At 40.9% G+C, this 19,936-nt stretch overlaps 1 protein-coding gene and 1 pseudogene across 2 annotated transcripts in view; one reads left to right on the top strand and one right to left on the bottom strand.

The window, feature by feature from the left end:
- Positions 1-19,936, bottom strand: part of Mamdc2 (MAM domain containing 2) — a 149,064-nt gene that overhangs the window by 106,607 nt on the left and 22,521 nt on the right. The gene's annotated exons all lie outside the window — the stretch shown is intronic.
- Positions 4,211-4,701, top strand: LOC109679733 (gametocyte-specific factor 1 pseudogene; annotated as a pseudogene).

Genomic DNA, 19,936 nt, shown 5'->3' with positions numbered 1-19,936 from the left:
AGACACTTGGGTTCCTCTGCTCTCACTGGTGACTATTTCTAAGGTCTGCCTTCCTGCCTGCTGTATATGACAATCTCCAGGGGAACAGTCTGTGCTGCTCTTGCCCTCGCAAACTGCTCTGCTCACTCTGAACTTTTACACCTTATTTTACAGGAGAGGCTGTGAGGACTATTTTTAGAGAACAATCTGTTATTAGCACTCCCTCATGTTTCCACTCAAGAGTGTAGAGTATTCTCTTGGGCCAGAAGAAAATACCCTGTCATGATGGAGATGAATTCAAGAGGCAAGAGGCATCACACAGAGCTACCCTTCAACAATATGTGTGTCCCCAAACAATCCAGTTAGGACTGAGGCAGGGCTTTTCCAATCAGAAAGGATGAAAGAGTTAATGCAATCTCAGAATAATTCTACTCTCCAAAGTTGCTCCTATCGTCACCCAGGAGATAGAATAAGACATTTTCCTTTGACATAGAATTGGTGAACAGGACCACAGCCCTAGAGTAGAGGGGCCCTCTGTTAATTTTAAGACAGCTGTCAGGAGTCTTCTGCAACCCAGGGCTTACTATAAGGGACCAGAGCTGCCTCTGGGACCCCTACCTCTCATCCCAAGCCCTGTGATCGAGTTTGCAAAGCCCCTAGACATCCTGGGCAGCATGTTGTTCCTGGAGAGACGAGATTCTCTCACCTGCAAAAACTATACATGCACACTCTTCTACACCTTGATTCTTCACTTCTTACCTGTCCTAGGGATTTCCCTCCATCAGTACTTAATGATCTCTCTCGTTCCTCTGGACAGCAGTACAGTGTACTTGGATGACTCTCCTCCACTGGATGCCTGGGTTGCTTGTGATATTTTGCTATTATCAGTAATGCCACCAAATAATCTTGCACATGGGTCATTTCATTCATGTGTAGGTCTGTCTGTAGGACAGAGGTCTGCTGGTGGGACAGCTGCCCACAGGGCCACCGCATCTGTAATCTGGGTAGATGGTGCCAAATTCCCCTCCACTGCATTAAGATCGTTTGCTTTACTGTCACTAATGCATTAATATGAACATTTGTTCCTCACAACTTCCCATACAACACTCATCCCAGGAAGTTTACCGTGCCCTAAAACTTTTGAGCAACACCTCCTGAAGTTTATAAGAATCAGCTGGGGGAACTTGAGGATGGCGAGTCTGGTGATCTGCCCTCAGACATTCCAATACGGTAGTCTGGCTTACAGTTTAGGAAGCTGCAGTTTAAACAAATATCACATTGAGTCTGGTATAGGTGATCCCATGACCAGTGTTTTTTATTTGATATTTGAGAGCCAGGATATCCCCACCAAGTCACATATGCTGGTTTCTACAGGCTGACTGCAGAGGTGCTGGAGCTCAAGGATGAGGGTCCCAGAGTTGAAGTCCAGACTGCCTGGGGTTGAATCCTGGCTCCATCCCTTGCTCCATGTGTGTTCTTGGCAGGTTTTTTTTCAACTCTGTGCTTTTTGGTCTGTAAACTGAGACTGAGTACTATTGCTTTTAGGATTAAATGAGTTAAAAGTGTAAACACTTTCAGTGATGCCTCAGAACTGTTTTCCTCCTTCCTTCCTTCCTTCCTTCTACCTTTCTTTCTTTCTTTCTTTCTTTCTTTCTTTCTTTCTTTCTTTCTTTCTTTCTTTCTTTCTTTCTTTCTTTCTTTCTTTCTTTCTTTCTTTCTTTCTTTCTTTCTTTCCTTACTCTCTTTCTTTCGCCTTCCTTCCCTTCCTTCCTTCTTTCTTTTTTGGTGGTATTGATGTTTGAGTTCAGGCCTGTGCTTGCTAGGCAGGCTTTCTACCACTTGAGCTACTCCACCAGCCTTTTTTTCTGTTGGTTGTTTTTGAGATAGGGTCTGGCTTTATGCTCAAGCTGCCCTGTCTCACTATCCTCCTATTTACACTTCCCCGCATAGCTGGGATGACAGGCACTTACCTGTTCAGATGGAGTCTCATGAATGTTTTTGCCCAGGCTGGCCTAGAACTACAATCCTCCCCAATTTCCTCTTCTCAAGAAGCTAGGATTACAGGGTTGAGTCACCGCACTTGGCATTAGTGTTTTCTTATGTGATAGAAACTGCTGGTTATCTACTCCAATATCCTTTGTCTCCACTTTATGGTAACAAAACTGATTTTTGCCTGGGCACAGTTGCCCAGAATAAAGACTATATTTCTTAGTATCTTTTGCAGCTTTTGTGACTGGCCTGTGAGACATAAAAGGAAGGCTACATAATTTGGAGGATACAGTCCAGAAAGCAAATGGAGAGCTCCTTGTTGCAAAAGCAGGAAAAAGGTGCTGTTAAAGATATTAACTATAAAGCTAATCATTTCTTCTGGGATCTCTCTCTTAAACTGTCATGGTGATTTTTATTTGCTATTTTATGCTGCTCACTCAAGTACACAGATATATAAGCCAGGCAATTCCCTCACCTCAGAGATTCAGCAAGGCAGCCCACAGGACTGCTAGGCTCCCCCTCCTGCACACAGCCAGATCTTTGTTCAGTGCCCTAGCGGGGAGATGGTAGTTAAGTCAGGCATCTTCTCTCTCTACAGTCTGGCTGCTTCAACACACTGCAGACCAGTGACCCCTGGGGGTAATGCAACCTCCATGAATTAGAACATTCTGGGCTACTATATCAAAGGTGAGTGATCTGCCCATTCCAACGATTTGTTTTTCTTTGTTGGGGTGCTGCCAGCTCAGGATAGGGACCACCTCCATCATGCTATGCCCCAAGATGCCATGGGATATGCTTGCCTGACAATGACCCTTCTTGGGCCATGTGCCTGGGGCAGTGGACTGCAGTAATCACTAGGTGTGGATGGAGAGGGGGAGACTAGGTAGACCCATAGTGTCAAGGGGAGACAACCCAGCAGTGTAGATCTGGTCCCAAGGAGGTGATAGGAAGCAGGAGGTGCCACCCTGAGTGACCTGGGGCTTTTGTCCCATTAGACTTCACTTATAAAACAAATTCAAACATAAACTTATTAAGAATTTCCAGATGGTGACCACCTCTTTAACTGCCATATGTCCAGGGAGTCAGTCTTGCACATTGGCGTGTTTTATATGTACTCAGAGAAAACATCCTTATAAAGAATCTTTATCTTCCATCTTCCTGCCTCAAATGCATTTAAGATGGCTGGAGCACTTGATATGATCTGAGACCATGAGGATCTGAGACCATAGTTTTCATTGCATCATGGGACGGTGCAATGGTTTGCATATGTGTAAGAGTGTTCTCCAGGGGTGCATATGCTGAAAGCCTGGTCTTCAATGTGGCAGTGTTGGAAGTAACTAGGTCACTGGGTTACCTTCTGGGTAACCCTTCTGGGTAGTTCTCTTGACTCTTATGTGAGGGTTGTTATAAAAGACGAGGCTTGGCCCCAAGTCCTTCATGCTTTCCACAGGATGGCTCCCCTACTTCCCATAATGTCATTCACCTTATTGAATCACAGCTGTGCAATTGTGGACTTCCAACCTCTAAACCCATGAACTCGACAAGCCTCTTTTCTTTATAAAGTATCTAGTATCTGGTATTTTATTGTAGCAAGGGAAAACTGTCTAATACAGACGGGAAAGTATGAGTTAGAAGGAGCCTGCATTTCCAGCAACATCCTTTGCTTTAAAGCTAATAAGCTAGGGTTCTTACTCCGGGGACCAGGCATTAGTTTCAGAGGGTCACAATATTGTAGACAAACTGTTCTGTGTCTGAATACTTTTCTGGGGACAACAGCTGTGGTTTTCATAAGATTCTCAAAAGGGCCCATGATCCCAAGAGTTTAAGAAGCACTGCTATGAGAATGCAGCTTTGAGCAGCTGCTCACTGAGTTCTCTTTGAATGTTTACTAATCAGATCAGTATAAGACAGAGAAGAGAGCAACATGGACAAGCCTCTAATAGGCCTGGAATGATGGAAGAGGGGCACTGTGACCAGGCCAGGAAGGAAATTCTAAGTCTTCATTCCCAGCATGGTCTTGCTGAGATGAAATTCATGGTTTATACTAGGATCATAAATGAGCCCCACGTAACCACAAAGGCACACCTCAGAGAAACACCTGCAGGTTCATTTCAAAATCACTGCAATAGCTCTAGCACCCGGCTGGAAGTGAATGTTGCCAGGGTGTGACTGTGGGCTGAAGGCAGCTGTCGGGAGAGCGCTTCTCCGCCGAGCAGTTGGAATCAGCTCCTTTATTTTCAGCATGGAAGGCAGTTACATCGACTCCCTGGACCCTGAAAAACTATTACAATATCCCTATGATAAATATCACCAGATCAGGGTCTGCAGGTTTCCTTATCATCTCATCAAGTGCAGAAAGAATCATCTTAATGTCACAAACAAATTGGCTACTTGTCCCCTCAATGCTCACCACCAGGTTCCTAGGGCTGAAATTAGTCATCATATCTCAAGCTGTGATGACAAGAGTTGTATTGAGCAGGATGTGGTCAACTGAACCAGGAACCTTGGACAAGAGCCTGGCTGAGAGCACAATGGCAGTGTCCTTCTTGCGATGAAGACTGGGATAAAGATTTGTGGGAACAAACTAGCACCCCATTTGTCTGGGGCACAGCCAGCTTCTGTAGCAACAACAGTTCTGCAAGCAACATAGTTAGGGAACATAAGAGTAACCTGACTTTAGGCATGTGAGTTCCCACGTCTCTGCTGGATGTTCTGCCATGGAAAAACAGTTGAAATGTACTGTAACTGAACAACTTTCCCAAATGCCAGATCCTAGAAGACTCTTGCTTACTAAGGGCTCTTCATTTTTTCTCCTTATCTCATTATAAAAGGACAAACTGTATGACTTTCAAACTGACAAGTACTTTTTTTTCCCTCCCACCTTTGGTTCCTCAATTCCTGGTACCCAGAACCCTCATAAACACTACTGAGGTAGAGATCTTGATAGTTTGGAAAAGTAATTGCAGCCCTAGAATCTAAAATCATATCCTATTCTAGTTACTAAAACTAAAACATATGATTTAAAGTTACCTTAAAGGGTCCAGCTAAAGTAGACAGGAAATTCAGGTTAGAAAAGTAACTGTATTTGTGTTTTCTGACATACATAGAACAAAATCTTTTGCTTTGTGTGTGTATGGGGGGTGGGTTGAGGGAGTTTGAGACAGGGTCTTGCTATGTAACCTAGGCTGGCCTTGAACTCATGATCCTCTTGCCTTGGTTTTCTGAGTCCTGGGATTACAGACTAGAATCACAGACCTGTGCCACCTCACTCTGTGCTGAACCAAGTTCTTTTAAGCATCTATAGAAATGGGCCTTTTCAGCCTGCAATCCTAGCTACTCTGGAAATGGAGATCAGAAGGACAGTGGTTGGAGATCAGCCCAAGTAAAAAGTTCACAAGACCCCACATCTCAAGCAATAAAAAAAGCTGGGCGTGGTGGTGCATGACTGTCATACCAGTTAGGTGGGAAGCCTAAATATGAAGGATAATGTCCAGGCTAGTCCAGGCATAAATATGAGACTCCATCTTGAATATAATCAAAGCGAAAAAACAGGGCTGAAGGTATGGCTACAGTGGTAGAACACCTGCCTAACAAGTGCATGACCCTGAGTTCAAACCTCAATACTGCCCAAAAAAGGGGGGGAGAGGGAGAGTTGCTTTCTCTAATCAATACCTCTGTTCATCCAGAGGTGATCATTTCATCATCTGAAATGATAGCATTCATACACAAAATAACCACCGCCACTCCTTTTTTGTGACAGACTCTCCCTGTGTAGCTCAGGCTGGCCTGAAACTCACAGTGCTCCTGCCTCAGCCTCCTGAGTGCTGGGATTACAGGTATGTATGTACCACCATACACCCGACTCTCCATTTTTATTTAGAATCTTTAAGACATCTTGCTGCCTGGATATTTTCAACATAGGTTTGTTTTACTTATCTCCCTACATTCCAGCTAGAAAATGTACTCGTTGTCAAACTAGGTGTGGACTATGTAGGGATGAAGATTGGAATGGAGGAAGAAACAAATGTGCATGTGGAGAAGGCATAGACTTTCCCACCTCTGTGTGAAATTTGATTCAGCTTCACATCTTTTATGTGTGAGGCCTTGGTGACTACCCTGCGATGTATGTGTGAGTTTAGATTTTTGAAACACCCAAGGCTCTTGCTACCCTAGCACCTGGTGGGCCTGTTCAAGGAAACTTCATAATCTCTCCAGACCAGTTTTTGTAAGATTTCATTGTTTTGTTTTTTCCCTGTGATTCTAGGGATTGAACCCAGCTCTACCACTGAACTACACTCTCAGCCTTTCTAGGCCAGTTTTTAGTTGTTTTCAGGTTTCATTTGCTTTTGTTTTAAAAGTGTATGGCATGGTGCCAAGTACTAGTGGCTCATGCCTGTAATCCTAGCTACTCAGGAGGCAGAGATCAGGAGCATAGAGGTTCAAAGCCAGCCTGGGCAAATAGTTGGTGAGACCCTATGTTGAAAAACCCATCATAAAAAAGGGCTGGTGGAGTGTCTCAAGGTATAGGCCCAGAGTTCAAACCCTAGTAACACACACACACACAGATTTATGGCATGGGGAGAAGGATTTGGGATCTGGTATAGATAGTAGATAGGAATTCAAATATTTCCAAAAATATTCTCTCTAGCACCGTTTGCAAGTTTAAGGTAAGAAGGGAGAGTGGGCTGCTGTGGACTGCTTCCTTCCAAGAGTTTTACAGAAATTAACAATCTGTTCTAATGAGGCAAAGTTGTCATGTTTATTTAGTTCCAAGCTCCAAAAACGGGTCAAGAAAAGCCCCAGTACAATTCTATTTCTACTTCTAGCTGTGTGGTCTTAAGTGAGTAACTGGAGCGGGTGGTAATGTACTGAAGAGAAAATAAAACACTCATATGCCCCCAAAAAATTACTGCAATAAAGTATCACAACAATGTGAGTCACATGAATAATTTGGTAGTTATATTTGCACAACTGCAGTCTGTCAGGTGTGCAATGTCACTATCTAAAAACATATCTACCTGAATTAAAAGACTTTCTTATGCTAAAAAATGCCAGTGATCTGAGCTGCTAAAAAATGGCACTATTAGACCTATTGGATGCAGGACCGCATGCAGCTTGTGAAAATCACAACATCAAGGTCAAGTGCAGTAGAGCAAAGCAGAGTAGGTAGGTTTATATTTGAAAGTTGCTAGCATCCTGCATACAGTTCCTAGTATTGGAAAGCTACTGGCACACTGTCTACAAATCACTGCAGAATAATGGGGTTTTTTTCCAGCTGGTTTTTTCAATGTCCTTGGCCAAAGGCCAGAGTTCAAGAACCCCTTTAGTACTTGGAGGGGAAGTATTTCAGCTGCAGAGATCACATTGACTTTGAAGCAGCCATCATGGCACCTAGACAAGAGAAGTCAGTCCATCCCTGAAAGAATTTTCTCTTGCCTAGAGGGGAGTCTTCCCTTTGGGTTTTGTTTTGTTGGGGTTTTGTTTGTTTTGTTTCAAACTAACTAGGACACATTGTTACGAATATCCAGTGCTTCTCAGGTACAAGATGTACAAGTACCACAAATTAAAACTAACCTGTCTTGTTAGAAGGGAAAGCCTTCTCTTTTTAAACCACATATTGGCAGACACTTAGGCTTGGAAATGAAAGTTTTACTTTTTGACAACCTATTTGTCATTTTGTTACACAAATCTCTTAAATAGAGGGTAATAAAAATATGTTTTTATCTTTCCTCCTAAAACGTGCTCTCTTGCCTTCAATTTTTAGTGCACCCTTGCATCTTAGCCTTTCTCAGGCTTAGGTTTTAGTATGGCTGAGATAAAGACAAATACACATTAATTTGTTGCTGATTCAGAAGTTAGGAAATGCAAATATTTAGCTTAGAAAAACAGTACAGTCCTACAGTCCAGTGGTTAAGAATCTACCTCGCCTACCTGCCAACCCAGCTCTGTCTTACCTGAGCAAGTTACTGAACTTTCTCTGAACTGTACTTCAATTTTCTCGTCTAAAAGTGGAGGGATAATAGTACGATTCGTAGATTTGCTGTGGAGATTAAATAAGAGTGACTGGTGTGTAGAAATTTCTAGCATACATGACATCATAATTCTAAAGTTAAGAACTTTGGAAGGTACTAGATTTCAGGATGACTTCTTTGAGTACTCATCCTGAAGAAAGGGGGACCTCAGCTCGAACCAGAAATTTACTCCTTGGAAATTTAGGTTTCTGGCAGAAATATCACACAATGGTAGGACCAGTGATCACTGTGAACCTCATTTTTTTTTTCTTTTTGGTGGGACTGGGGGAGTTGAACTCAGGGCCTTGTGCTTGCTAGACAAGTGCTCTGCCATTTGAATCACTCTGCCAGCCCTTAAAATGAATTTTATACTCAGATGGTGCGCTCTCCAGGAAACCATGATACACTGATCTTTTAAAAAGAATTTAAAATAAGATAAACTGGATGAAGATCAGATCAGCATCTTCAACCCTCCCCAAATTACCAAAACTCTAGAGATCTCTAATGACAAATGACTGTTAAAGTATTGATATCAGTGATTATGTTGATGGCACCTACTTAAATGGATAGAAGCTCTTTAATGACTCTATGAGGTCTAAATCACAACAGTTCCTAAAATAGTTGAAATGAAGGCTCTTCTAAACATTTTACATTTGTATTTTAAAATTCAGCCTCCCAGCATACCTCCATTATATTGCAAAATGATGTACACCCAGGAATATTTTTGGTCAATTAAAGAAAAATGTTGATTTCATTTCTGTCCCTTCCTTTAGCCTCTTTGTTTATTCATAGCTAATCTTTACACTCAGTCTCCCCCTCTGCCCTCAGTCTATTAGTTTCTTTAATTTTATTGCTCTGCTTTCCCTCTAGAATTGCTGATTTTTTATTTTTTCCCATCAACAACAGCCCAAATGGAAATGCTTTCAACCAGCATCAAAGCAAAAACTTACCCAAAGGCCATAATTTACCCAAAGGCAGATTCTTTGTATGGCTGATAAGTCACAATAAAAGCAAGACCTCATTTGTGTATGGAACATAAGGGTTACAAAATACTTTATAGTTCTTCTGTTTCCATTAATCTCACAGTGATCTGGGAGGTAAACTAGGTATTTGACAACTCAGTTCAGAGAAATTATACAAGCAGTAATTTTGATCTTATGAAATTTAAGGATCTAAAAAGAAACATTTTCACCAAAAGCCCTAGACTCATGTTTTGTTCCTTGGTTAGTTAGTTCTACTTGAATGGAAATAAGTAGAGTAACTTCTTCATTCTGGAACCCCTGGATGGTGTCAATCAGGGAATCTTCTAGTTTGTGAAGGGAAATGATGACAACTTAAGTAAATCAAGGACTGCTTTCAAATTCCCCTGCATCTCATAGTTGGTCTCCATTAAGTGGAAAAGTCAGAGTGTATGCTAAAACACACTGTTCATCCACCACAAGCCAATTTAATGCTATCAAACCAGCTCCAGTAAGAGCCACCAGGAAAACCAGAAATCTCCTCCTGACCTTTTGGAAAGCGCTGTTTGTTGAAGAATTACATTAGTTCCTTTTAAATTTACTGTGTATAGAAGATTTTGAAGTTTTGGTATTAAGAGGTCAATAGAAATGACCTTTGATGTTTAAGTATTTAACCCATCATGATTTTTTGAAAGCCATGCAAATAACAAGACTATAGAAATGGTTTTAAAATCAACATTATATATTTACATTTCAGAATATTTACCTTGAAAAGGAGGGAGGTGATAAATGAGTGTGAAAATAGCAGAAGAATAAGTTCTGTTAAAATAGGAAAATAAGAAATGGGTAAGACTGAATACCAAAGATCAATGCCAAAGATCAATGGCAAATGAAGATCCATAAAGCAGAACAAGAAATGGTCTGAAATTTAAATATAGTTCACTACTTAAGTTGCAGGCCACAAGCACATCATACATGAATTGTATTGCTACAAGAAATTGTCTCTCAAATCAATCACACATTCTATCTGTAGGAAGTTACTGAGATCTACCATATGCTCAGTCCTGGACTTTCAATGACTCAAGTCTTTGGATGTCCTTCAGCACTTGCAGATCTTTATACTGTAAAGTCAGTGTCCTGTTTTTTTGGTGGTACTGGGGTTTGAACTCAGGTCTCATGCTTGCTAGGCAGGCACTCTATCACTCAGCCACTCCTCCAGCCCAATGTCCTGTTTTTCAAAGATCTGATGGCTCAACCTCCTTACCACTGTTTCACTTCTTCCCAGATTGCATTAAGATATAAAATGTTGTTCCTCAAATTGGTAATGACTAGGTCACAGTTTTTTAACAGTAGAGATTTCAAAGTCTATATGTCCATATGGAATGTGTTTTTCATCTTTTTCTTTCATATGCCTGGAGTGGTGACTGTCCAGGTCGACTCCACCGTAGGATTTTGCTTTCTTTCCTTCCAAGGAGCAGCAAGGCCTGTGCCCAGGACACTCAGGAAATTGAGGTGTCAAGGAGGAATTGGGTAAGGTGTACCTCCCAAATAGCCTACTGGCTCTAACAATGCCAATGAAGGTAAGATCTGCCAGCCAGTCTTCACTACCCTGCACATTTCCAAAGTCCTGCTCATGTCTTTTACAACCCCCTATCCCTGCCCCAGAGGGATATCAGAAAAGTCTTGAGCAGGGTTGCAAAAAGGCAGTTAAGACTGTTATTCTTAATTGAGGAAAATGCCAAGAAGGATAAATTCTTCCTCAGCCAAGATCATGCTGACATAAAAACCAAGTCCTAGGAAACCAGGGAGAGCAACCAAAAGAACAAATGTTTCTGGTTGAAATTCTTCTCTAATTTTCCCTGAAACTCTCCAGGGGCATGAAGTTCCAGAAAGCAGAGCAGTATCCTTCCAGGTACAACAATGTGAACTGAGCCAGTGCTAAATATTCACAACCATCTTCAAAAAAATTCCCCATTTTAGGAGTTGAAAACTTTCAGAGATTTCTCCCTTAAAACAACACTTTGGAGTATTTTTAGCATCTGCTACCCACTAAGGCTTAAAGTGGCCTTTGATTTAAAAACTTGTCAGTTGTCCTTTTTTCAATAAATACCAGAAGACTGTAATACATGCACAATTTCTGCAATTTGGACCCTGTCGTCTATGAGATGCTTATGATGACGAGTCCTGCCTCTCTGACCCATAAGAATGTTGGAGAACCCGAGGCTTCAGAAAGCAGGTGGAGGAAGCTGTACAGGAAAGTTGCATTATGATTGGAAAATACTTAAAATGCCTGTGGCCATCATAAATAGAATTGCTATTGATATGTGATTGGACAAATTTGAGTACAGCAGGAAATAAAACAAAACAGGAACAAGAATGTGAACAGAAATGGGATGAAGGGGAATGGGGCTTCCGGTAATGAAATGCCACACGTGAGATGAAGGCTGAGTCTAGAGTTGACTGCAGCTTACTCCTCTCTCTCACATGATCCTTCCACATGACCTGTCCCTTCTCAGCAACAGCAAATCCTGTCCTTTTATCTGTCAGGGCCTCTGGAATACACCATCTGCATCCTGCTTCTACTGCTTCCTCCATAATTGTAGCCTAAATAGATCAGGGCCAGAGACTCAGCGTTAGGTGAGGCCCTTCTTCTTCACTGACTTGTACTGAATTTCCTAGGTAGGGTCTAATGGGGGATACTGCAGGGAGAGTTTGGAGAGTTGGATGGAGGGAGAAGTGTGGATATCTCCCTTTTTCCCTCTCTGCCTTAGCTGATGTCACCTAAGCTCTGGCTGCATCTTCTTCCATAGCTCTATCATGGCTCCATGGCTCCCATAAAATTCCAGCTTTTGCCAATGACCTTAGCATATGGATTCCAACCTTACATTTTCCAGTTGTCCCTCCAGTTTAGGGGTAGAAATGACCTTAATGGATCCCCTTTGGCTTGTCAGTTCTTTCACCCCTTAAGTAATAATCTATGCATTTCCTACTCTGAATTCTCTTTTATATGACTTTGAGTGACTCCTGTTTTCTTTGTTGGCCATTGACTGTTACAACTGGACTCTGCATATTCCACTGCTGATACCTTAAATTGATCCTAAATGATGAGACAAGATTAATTTCCTTAAAGAGTATATTTGGACATGGTGTTCTTATTCTAGCAGCTCTAATTGCCCATCTAGCACTTCCCAAAACTTCATCCATCCAAGCAAATTAAAGAAAAGCTTCATTAAAGGAATCTGTGAAAGACAAAAGATTTGTCAAAAAGAATGATATCATTTACTTTTTCTTTCATGAACTCTCTCCCTTTTTCTCTTTTGTTATTGTTGGTACTGAGGTTTAAACTCAGGGCCTTGCTTTTGCTAGGCAGGCACTCTGCTAATTGAGTCACACCTCCTGCCCTTTTTGCTTCAGATTAGTGTTATTATTATTGCTGTTGTTATTTTTTGATGGGACTAGGGTTTAAATTTAGGGGTTCATGCCTGAAAAGCAGGTACTCTACCACTTTGAGCCACTCTTCTAGTCCATTTTGTTCTGGTTATTTTGGAAATAGAGTCTTGTGAATTATTTCTCCAGGCTGGCCTCCAACTACAGTCCTCCTGATTTCAGCCTCCCAAGTAGCTAGGATTATAGGTGTGAGCCACCAGCACCCAATTAGATGATTTTTTAAGATAAGGTCTGACACTTTTGTCCATACTGACCTGGGACTAAGATCTTTCTACCTATGCTTCCCACATAGCTGTGATTATAGGCATGAAGATGAAGTCTTGCTAATTTTTTGTCCAGTCTTGCTCAAACCTAGATCCTCTTATCTCCACCTCCTGAGTAGCTGGGATTACAGTGGCATGCCATCATACTCAGCCATTGCATAAACTCCTTTAATGAAGTTTTTTTTTAAATTGACACACTTTTTGAAAAACATAGCAACATTCTAAGCAACAATTTCTGTGAGATCTAGGTTTTGACTTGCTAAACCAGTTCTTCTAATATGTATTAAACTAAATATATAACCTTAAACTTTTTGTTGGTCAACATACCATCTGAAATATCTATCATCCCATCAGTAGCTCATGTACCTATTTTAGGGAACATTGGTACACTGAATCAAGAGTATACTTAATGTCTTTTCCTTAACACCTCCATGGTAAGGCTATCCTCAAAGGAGACTGTCAGCCTTATCTCAGACCCCTGGGAATCCCACAAAGCACGGTGGCTTAAAGTTTGGATTCTTGAATGAGTTTCAAGTTCAGCTTTTACCTCAGCCACTGGATGACCTTGGGCAATTTACTTAACCTCTTGGTGCCCACATTACTCATCATACAATAGGGCAAACAAAATGCAAACCATAGGGTTACTATGACAATTACCTGAAGAAATTACCTTAGGACACTGCAGAAAGCACTCAATAAATGTTACCATAATTCTTCCATGTTAATCTTTGTTCCAGTCAAACCGAACCATATTTTCACTGGAATGTTCTTTATTTCCTATTTTTGTGCCTTTGCCTTACACCTGGCTTTCTTACCCAACTTTCAGAGCCCTGCCCATCCCTAGCTGCATGATGTAAATTCCACCTCTTCAAGACATCTTTTCTGTTGCTCTCTCTCCCCTAACAAAACTCTTCCATTCTTTGGACCATGAGAGACCCTTGTATTTTCTTGTGTTGCACACATCATATTCTCTCCTGGGATTTAGGTATTTGCCTCCTGTAGTCTACTGGCTTTCGATCTACTGGTTTTCAAACATCGTCATGGAAATGTTACTCAGTCAATACTTTCACCCCTACAGAAGAGGTGTTCAGTAAATACTGCTTCCCTTTGTCCCCTGCTCCAGGCTATCTCTTAACTACAGGCTGAACTTGATGTAGAGTTGTTATCCTTCCTTTAAAGTGCCATGCATGCTCAGAATAATCATAAAATAATCCTTTGCCTAATTCGCAAGTTAACTAAAATAAATATTTTCACTACTTTTATAGTCTTTCATATTTTTAAGATGTCAAAACTGTTAGGTTTAACTTGGTCCTGGATTCTCTGTAAGTTTTATAACAGCTTCAAATCGCATCATGCTTTATAGTTTATACTTGTCACCTGCTCATTTGAACTACATAACATTTTCTGTTTTACAGAACAGGGTTTTCTTCATTTTCCAGATGCTGAAAATAAGATTTGGGCAGGGTAAGTGCCATGTATAAGATCATCCAGCTCAGCACATTCAAACCTGGATGAGGCCACACTGGTGGTACGTTGCAGTCTGGTTCTCTTATCTAGCATCTCAATACAGAGCTGTAGCCATGGCAACACCACACTGGTGAGCCATACAGTCAGTCCTGCATGTTAGAGTCACAATGAGAATCTAGGGGTCTACAGTGATTTTCTAAAATTATCTCAAAGAACTGCATTTCCCACTTTACTCTTCACTTGCATCAGCAAATTGAAAGACTCCATCCTCAGACACCTCATTTAAGGGCAATACTGATCAGTGACTGGTCCCAAGGACCCTATTAGGTTGAAGAGCTCTGATTCTATTACTTTTTGCCCCATATACAGCTTTTTGCTCTTGTATAGTCTCTGACTGGAGCACTCGGACCACAGAGAACACATGACTGCCTCTCTCATTTCATTATACCCTCTGTGCAGCTGTGACAGAGGCCTTCCCAGATTGTCCCTCCTTTCTTCCTTCTCAAGGCTCATACCATGAGTTATTTTTCATTGTACTTGATATTTTACACAGGTTGAACATCCCTAATCTGAAATTCAATATGGTCTAAAACCCAGAACTTTTTAAGTGCTGGCATGATGTTACATGTGGAAAATTCCATACCTGACCTCATGTAACTGATCAGTTAAAATGAAGGCGTAGGGCAGGCAGGGTGGTATATGCCTATAGTCTCAGCTACTCAGGAGGTTGGGGCAACAAGATTGCTTGAGTCCAGGGGTTCAAGGCCAACCTGGGAAACATAGAAAGACTCCTCATCTCTTAAAAAAAAAAAGCAATGCAAGTATACTAAAAATGTATAAAATTACCTTCAGGCTCTGTACATAAGATGTATTGTGAAATAAATGAGCTTATTATTTAGATTTTGGTTCCATTCCTAAGCTATCTCATTATGTAGATACAAATATCCTAAAATTTAAGAGCTGAAACACTTCTTTTCCCAAGCATTCTAGATAAGGGACACTCAACTGGTGCACTTATTTATCTTTTATTTTCTACCTTATATTACAATATGTTTCATGAGAGTGGTTTTTTGTTTTGTCCAGTATTATATTCCAGTCTCTGCCTCACTGTCTCAAATGTCATAGGTATTCAATGGATTCATTTGGAAAAAAAAAAAGACTGAATGAAACGATTTGTTCAAGAACAATGTCTGACTCCCATTAAAATCTCTACATGCACACAGGAATAAGAGGGTGAAAAAATGATTCAAGAAAGGTTGCTAGTGCTTACTGATATAAGAGCTCTGGGAAGTCTTACACAGATAACCGAGGAGATTGGGAAATTGTTTTGGTAGAGAAGAACGCGACTTCTAATTCTAGGTGATTTTCTGCCTTACTCTAACTTCCAGGGGCCTCTGTGACAGGAAAAGGACTGGGACTCCTGCCTAGATAAGACTCAGTCTGTTGTCTTTGATGACAACTCCATTACTTTTCAAGTTAGGATCGTCAAAACACCAGAATAGAAGTATGCTTTTTGCACTGCTGACCTCTGCTTAAAATAGATTCTAATAGCACTTTTAAGCACTCAAATAAAAAATATTTGGATAAATATTTATTTGATAAATAAATAAATGGATAAATGATAATTTATATATGGATAAATTAGTGGCATCAAAAATCCATATCTTTTGGACAGACATTAGGATTCTTAAGCTGGAACATGTCTGCTTTAAATCCCTGACATAAAATACAACATAAAATAGGAAATCCAATCAATCAGATAAATCTAACGTATTAGATTGCCCACCATAAACACCTCCTAAAGGATAAAAATGAGTTTTAAATAGTATTTTATTTCTGACTTGCCTTCTAGATTTGGAAAGCTGATATACCTGGGTTTTGATGAGCAGCATGTCGTCACTGCTAGTCATGTCTCAAGAATGTTTCCTTTGTAGTTTTTGAGAGAAGGAGGTTTTGTTGATTTAGTCTTCTCATTCTGTTCCATTTAGAGGTATGGAAACGTGAGTAAGAATTTGCCTAAATGTTAATTCCCATGCAGTTACACTCTTGGAAGGCGGTTTTCACCTGAGTTACAGTAGCTTGCATTCCCTTGGTCTCATTTTGCTTTGCAGCATTGGGGTGAATAGAGACAAAGTACCACACTGGGTTTCTCACTGGTGCTTGCTCGCCCCTCTGTACTGACTGTGTGACCTTACACACTCACTTGTCAGCTGAAGGGACCTGCCTGCCAGGAGGCCTCGGGAGAAACTTACATCATGAACAATCTACATTTATTTAATTTACATATGTCACAGGATGAAATATTTGTCATTTAGGAAGTTGAAGGTAACTGGAATGGCTAGAAACAAAATTATTTTAAAAATCGATTTCCCAAAGATGATACACACAGACACACACACACACCCCCCATATACTTTTTCTTTGCCTCTGAATGCAGCATGATTTTTAAAATACACAAGAAATTGGTTGCAGTGGTTGTTTACAGGGAATGAGAGGGAAGTTAAAAGTCTCACTTTTGATTTTAACTTATATATCCTTAAATTCTTTTATTTACTTTCTGGCAGCACTGGAGTTTGAATTCAGGGCATCATGCTTGCTAGGCAGGCTCTCTTACCACCTGAGTCATTCCTACAGCCCCTTTTTTTTTTTGGTGGGTTTTTAATTATTTATCTATTTATTTTCTGAGATAGGGTCTTAAAAACTGTTTGCTTGGGCTGATTTCAAACCACTATCCTCCTGATCTCTGCTTCCTGCATAGCTAGGATTACAGGCGTGAGCCAGTTTTAATTCTTTTAAAAACATTATATATGTGCATCCTTTTTATAAACACAATTTTTTAAATGTCACGAATGATATAAGAGGCCTTTGTACAATTAACAAACACTAATAAAACGATGTGAGCAGGCCATTATATTTCCACTTCATACACTTCTGTTTTATAAAGAAGATTATTCCTTTATAATTCAGCAAAATCCAATAAATATCGTCTCAGTGAGATCTTATTATTGCTGTTGGTTTCCATTCAATTACTGGCACACTGAAAAGAGCACAGGTTTTGCAGTGAAGTCTACTTGGGTCCAAATCCCAGATGTACACTGGAAAGCATGTACTTCTGACAGCTTATCTGAGCCTCAATGTCCTTATCTGAAAACTAGGAATAGTAATAATAACAACAGCTAATTCCAGGTTTGTTGACATAGAGATTATTAAAGTGCAAAAAAGTTCCAGTTATAACTATTAACACTACCATAATTTTTTTATTTTCACTTTTTAACAAACTCACATTATTTGCAAAGATAGCTATGTAAATACATAGTCCTGAAACACAGTAGTATGAACACACTTATATTTTTCTTTGATTCATTTATTCGATAAATATTTCTTGAGCATCTACTGTTTCCCGTATTGAGGTGGTACAAAGATAAAAAAGATGTGAGTGTTGTATTTAAGGGGTTCCTGATCTGTGAGAGAGGAGGCAGAGAAGAAGACGTAACTGAATGGAAAACAGGGCAAGGCAAGTACCTAAGAAATAATCTCACACTGGATCTATGTTAAAATCTACTTAGCTCTGACTTTTTCATTGGTTTGTAGATCAAAGCTTTGTGCTGGATACCAAAAGTACTGCTGCCTGGACTTCATACCCCGTATCAAAAAGAAAACACAGTAGACTCATCAATGAGCTCTAGCCAAGAAATCCTGGGGCTTGGAGCATAACAGGCACCCGCCAACCCAGCCAGCATCGAGACTCTGAAGTTTGTTCTTGGACAAGCTCAAAGCTCTTGGATGTTTCCTGCCTGAACTCAGGGCCCCTCTTGGTTCTGTACTTTGTCACCCTGACTTCAATCATTTGCCCCCAAATATCATCCATCTGCTCTCGACTAGCTCCCATTCCAGGACTGCACTACAATTTAAACCCACTCCATTTGTGAGCCACAAGAGATGTGTACTGTGTGAGTCAGGGAAGCAGGTCCTGTGTGAGCTTCTGGACAAAAGTACTGGAATGAGCATTTCCAGTATGTTTGTGCCAATGGAAGCCTACATCCTTAGATTCTGCATGACTGGGTTGTAATCACATCTTCTACCTTCCTTCGCCAGGAAGGTCAAGTTTTGCAATGAGGATCAAACTCTACATGGGAACATAAATAATCCCATTTCTATCATTAAAATCAGACAAGGGGAGAAACAGAAATCCCATCTAATGTGAAGGAAGGACACTTTGACTATAGTCATTATTGGTTTTTCGAACCCTCATCAATAGTGCTTTCTATAATATCCTAAATAATTAGCCAATCAGTGGAGCTGATTCTGTCTTGCGATAGTCTCAAACCATAGTTAACTTGGGAGGTAGAACGCCTGTCCTGCAAAGCCACCTAGGGACCACAATTCAAATCTTCTCAAATTTTTCTGTGCTTTGGGGGAGAGGGAGAAGAGAGCCACAGATCATAACACCTAAATATGATTTGGCTAGAAGATTTCTGGATTCAACTCTGTCTCTATAATTTCATTTTTCCAGGGGCTAGATGGGAGAGTGGTTCAGTGGTGGAGCATTTGCCTACCATGCACAGACCCTGGGCTTAATACGCAACACTGCAAAAGACAAACAAATAATTCTACTTTCCCAGGCTTCTGTTTCCTTTTGCATAAAATAAAGGGATCACACACATGATCACCAGATCATCTCTCCATTCCATGATCCCCAACGCTTGGAAATTAATAAGCACAAGGGAAAAATCTGGGCTCTTTGCTTTGCTTTGGATACCCCAAACCTTCTTAAATCCTATGCCAGGGAATGCAACCATTTCCAGCTGTTCCACAGTGCTGGTAATGGGTATATTTCTTTCATTCACAAATGGCTTTATGGAATTCTCATGCAACTTGGCTTCCCAGCCAAAGGGTGACTGCCCTTCTTTATCTCACCCTAACAGTATGAGACCAAGGTCACCAAAACCCTCCATGCTGCCAAGCCAGTGGCTTCTGTTGTCCTCATCTCATGTCTCAGGTGCATGCAGCACAGCTGGACACTCCCAAATATAAACATGTTCTTCTTTTGCTTCTGAGGCCTCTCTTCCCTGAATGGCCGTCTGCCTACCAGGCCAGCCCTCTCTGCCCTCATGGCTGGCAACCTCTCCTCAACTCCACTCTAAAGTTTTACCTTCTTTCTCTTCCTTATCTGCAACACTTTCATACCTTGTCTCATCTAGTCTGTGCCTCCAGTACTATTTGCATGCTAATAACTCCTAAATATATGTCTTCCCAATACAGACACCCATAAGGAAGTATCTACTGAATATTAGTATTTAGAGTTCTAACAAGGGCATGGTGTCATGCCCTGTAATCCCAGCTATTTGGGACGTAGAAATAGGAGGATTGTGGTTTGATACTAGTCTGGGCAAGAACAGCGAGAGTCTATCTCAAAAAGCAAGCTTAGCACAGTGGCACATACCTATAATCCTAGCTACCTAGGAGGCAGAGGTAGGAGAATCATGATCTGAAACTGGTCCTGGCAAAAGCAACCTATCTGAAAAATAAACTAAAGCAAAAAGGGCTGGGAGCATGGCTGAAGTGATAGAGTACCTGCCTAGCAAGTGCAAGGCCTGAAAAAAAAAAAAAAGAACCCTTGAATTTCCCTGACCCCATTATGGCTTTTCTTCAGCTGACCCTCCCCCATTCCACACCATCTCCATAAGTGGCACCACTGTCCACCCAGTTGCTCAATCACTTACCTAGAAATCATTGCTGGTTTTCCTTACCTCCCATATGCATTGCATGAATGAATGCTGTCGGCTTACCTCTAGAGATAGCCTAAGTCCACTCTTAGTCT

The sequence above is a fragment of the Castor canadensis genome, chromosome 13 (genome assembly GCF_047511655.1).
Source record: "Castor canadensis chromosome 13, mCasCan1.hap1v2, whole genome shotgun sequence".
NCBI classification, from domain to species: Eukaryota; Metazoa; Chordata; class Mammalia; order Rodentia; family Castoridae; genus Castor; species Castor canadensis.
The sequence above is the reverse complement of the archived record's forward strand: the minus strand, read 5'-3'. Positions and strand labels throughout refer to the sequence as shown.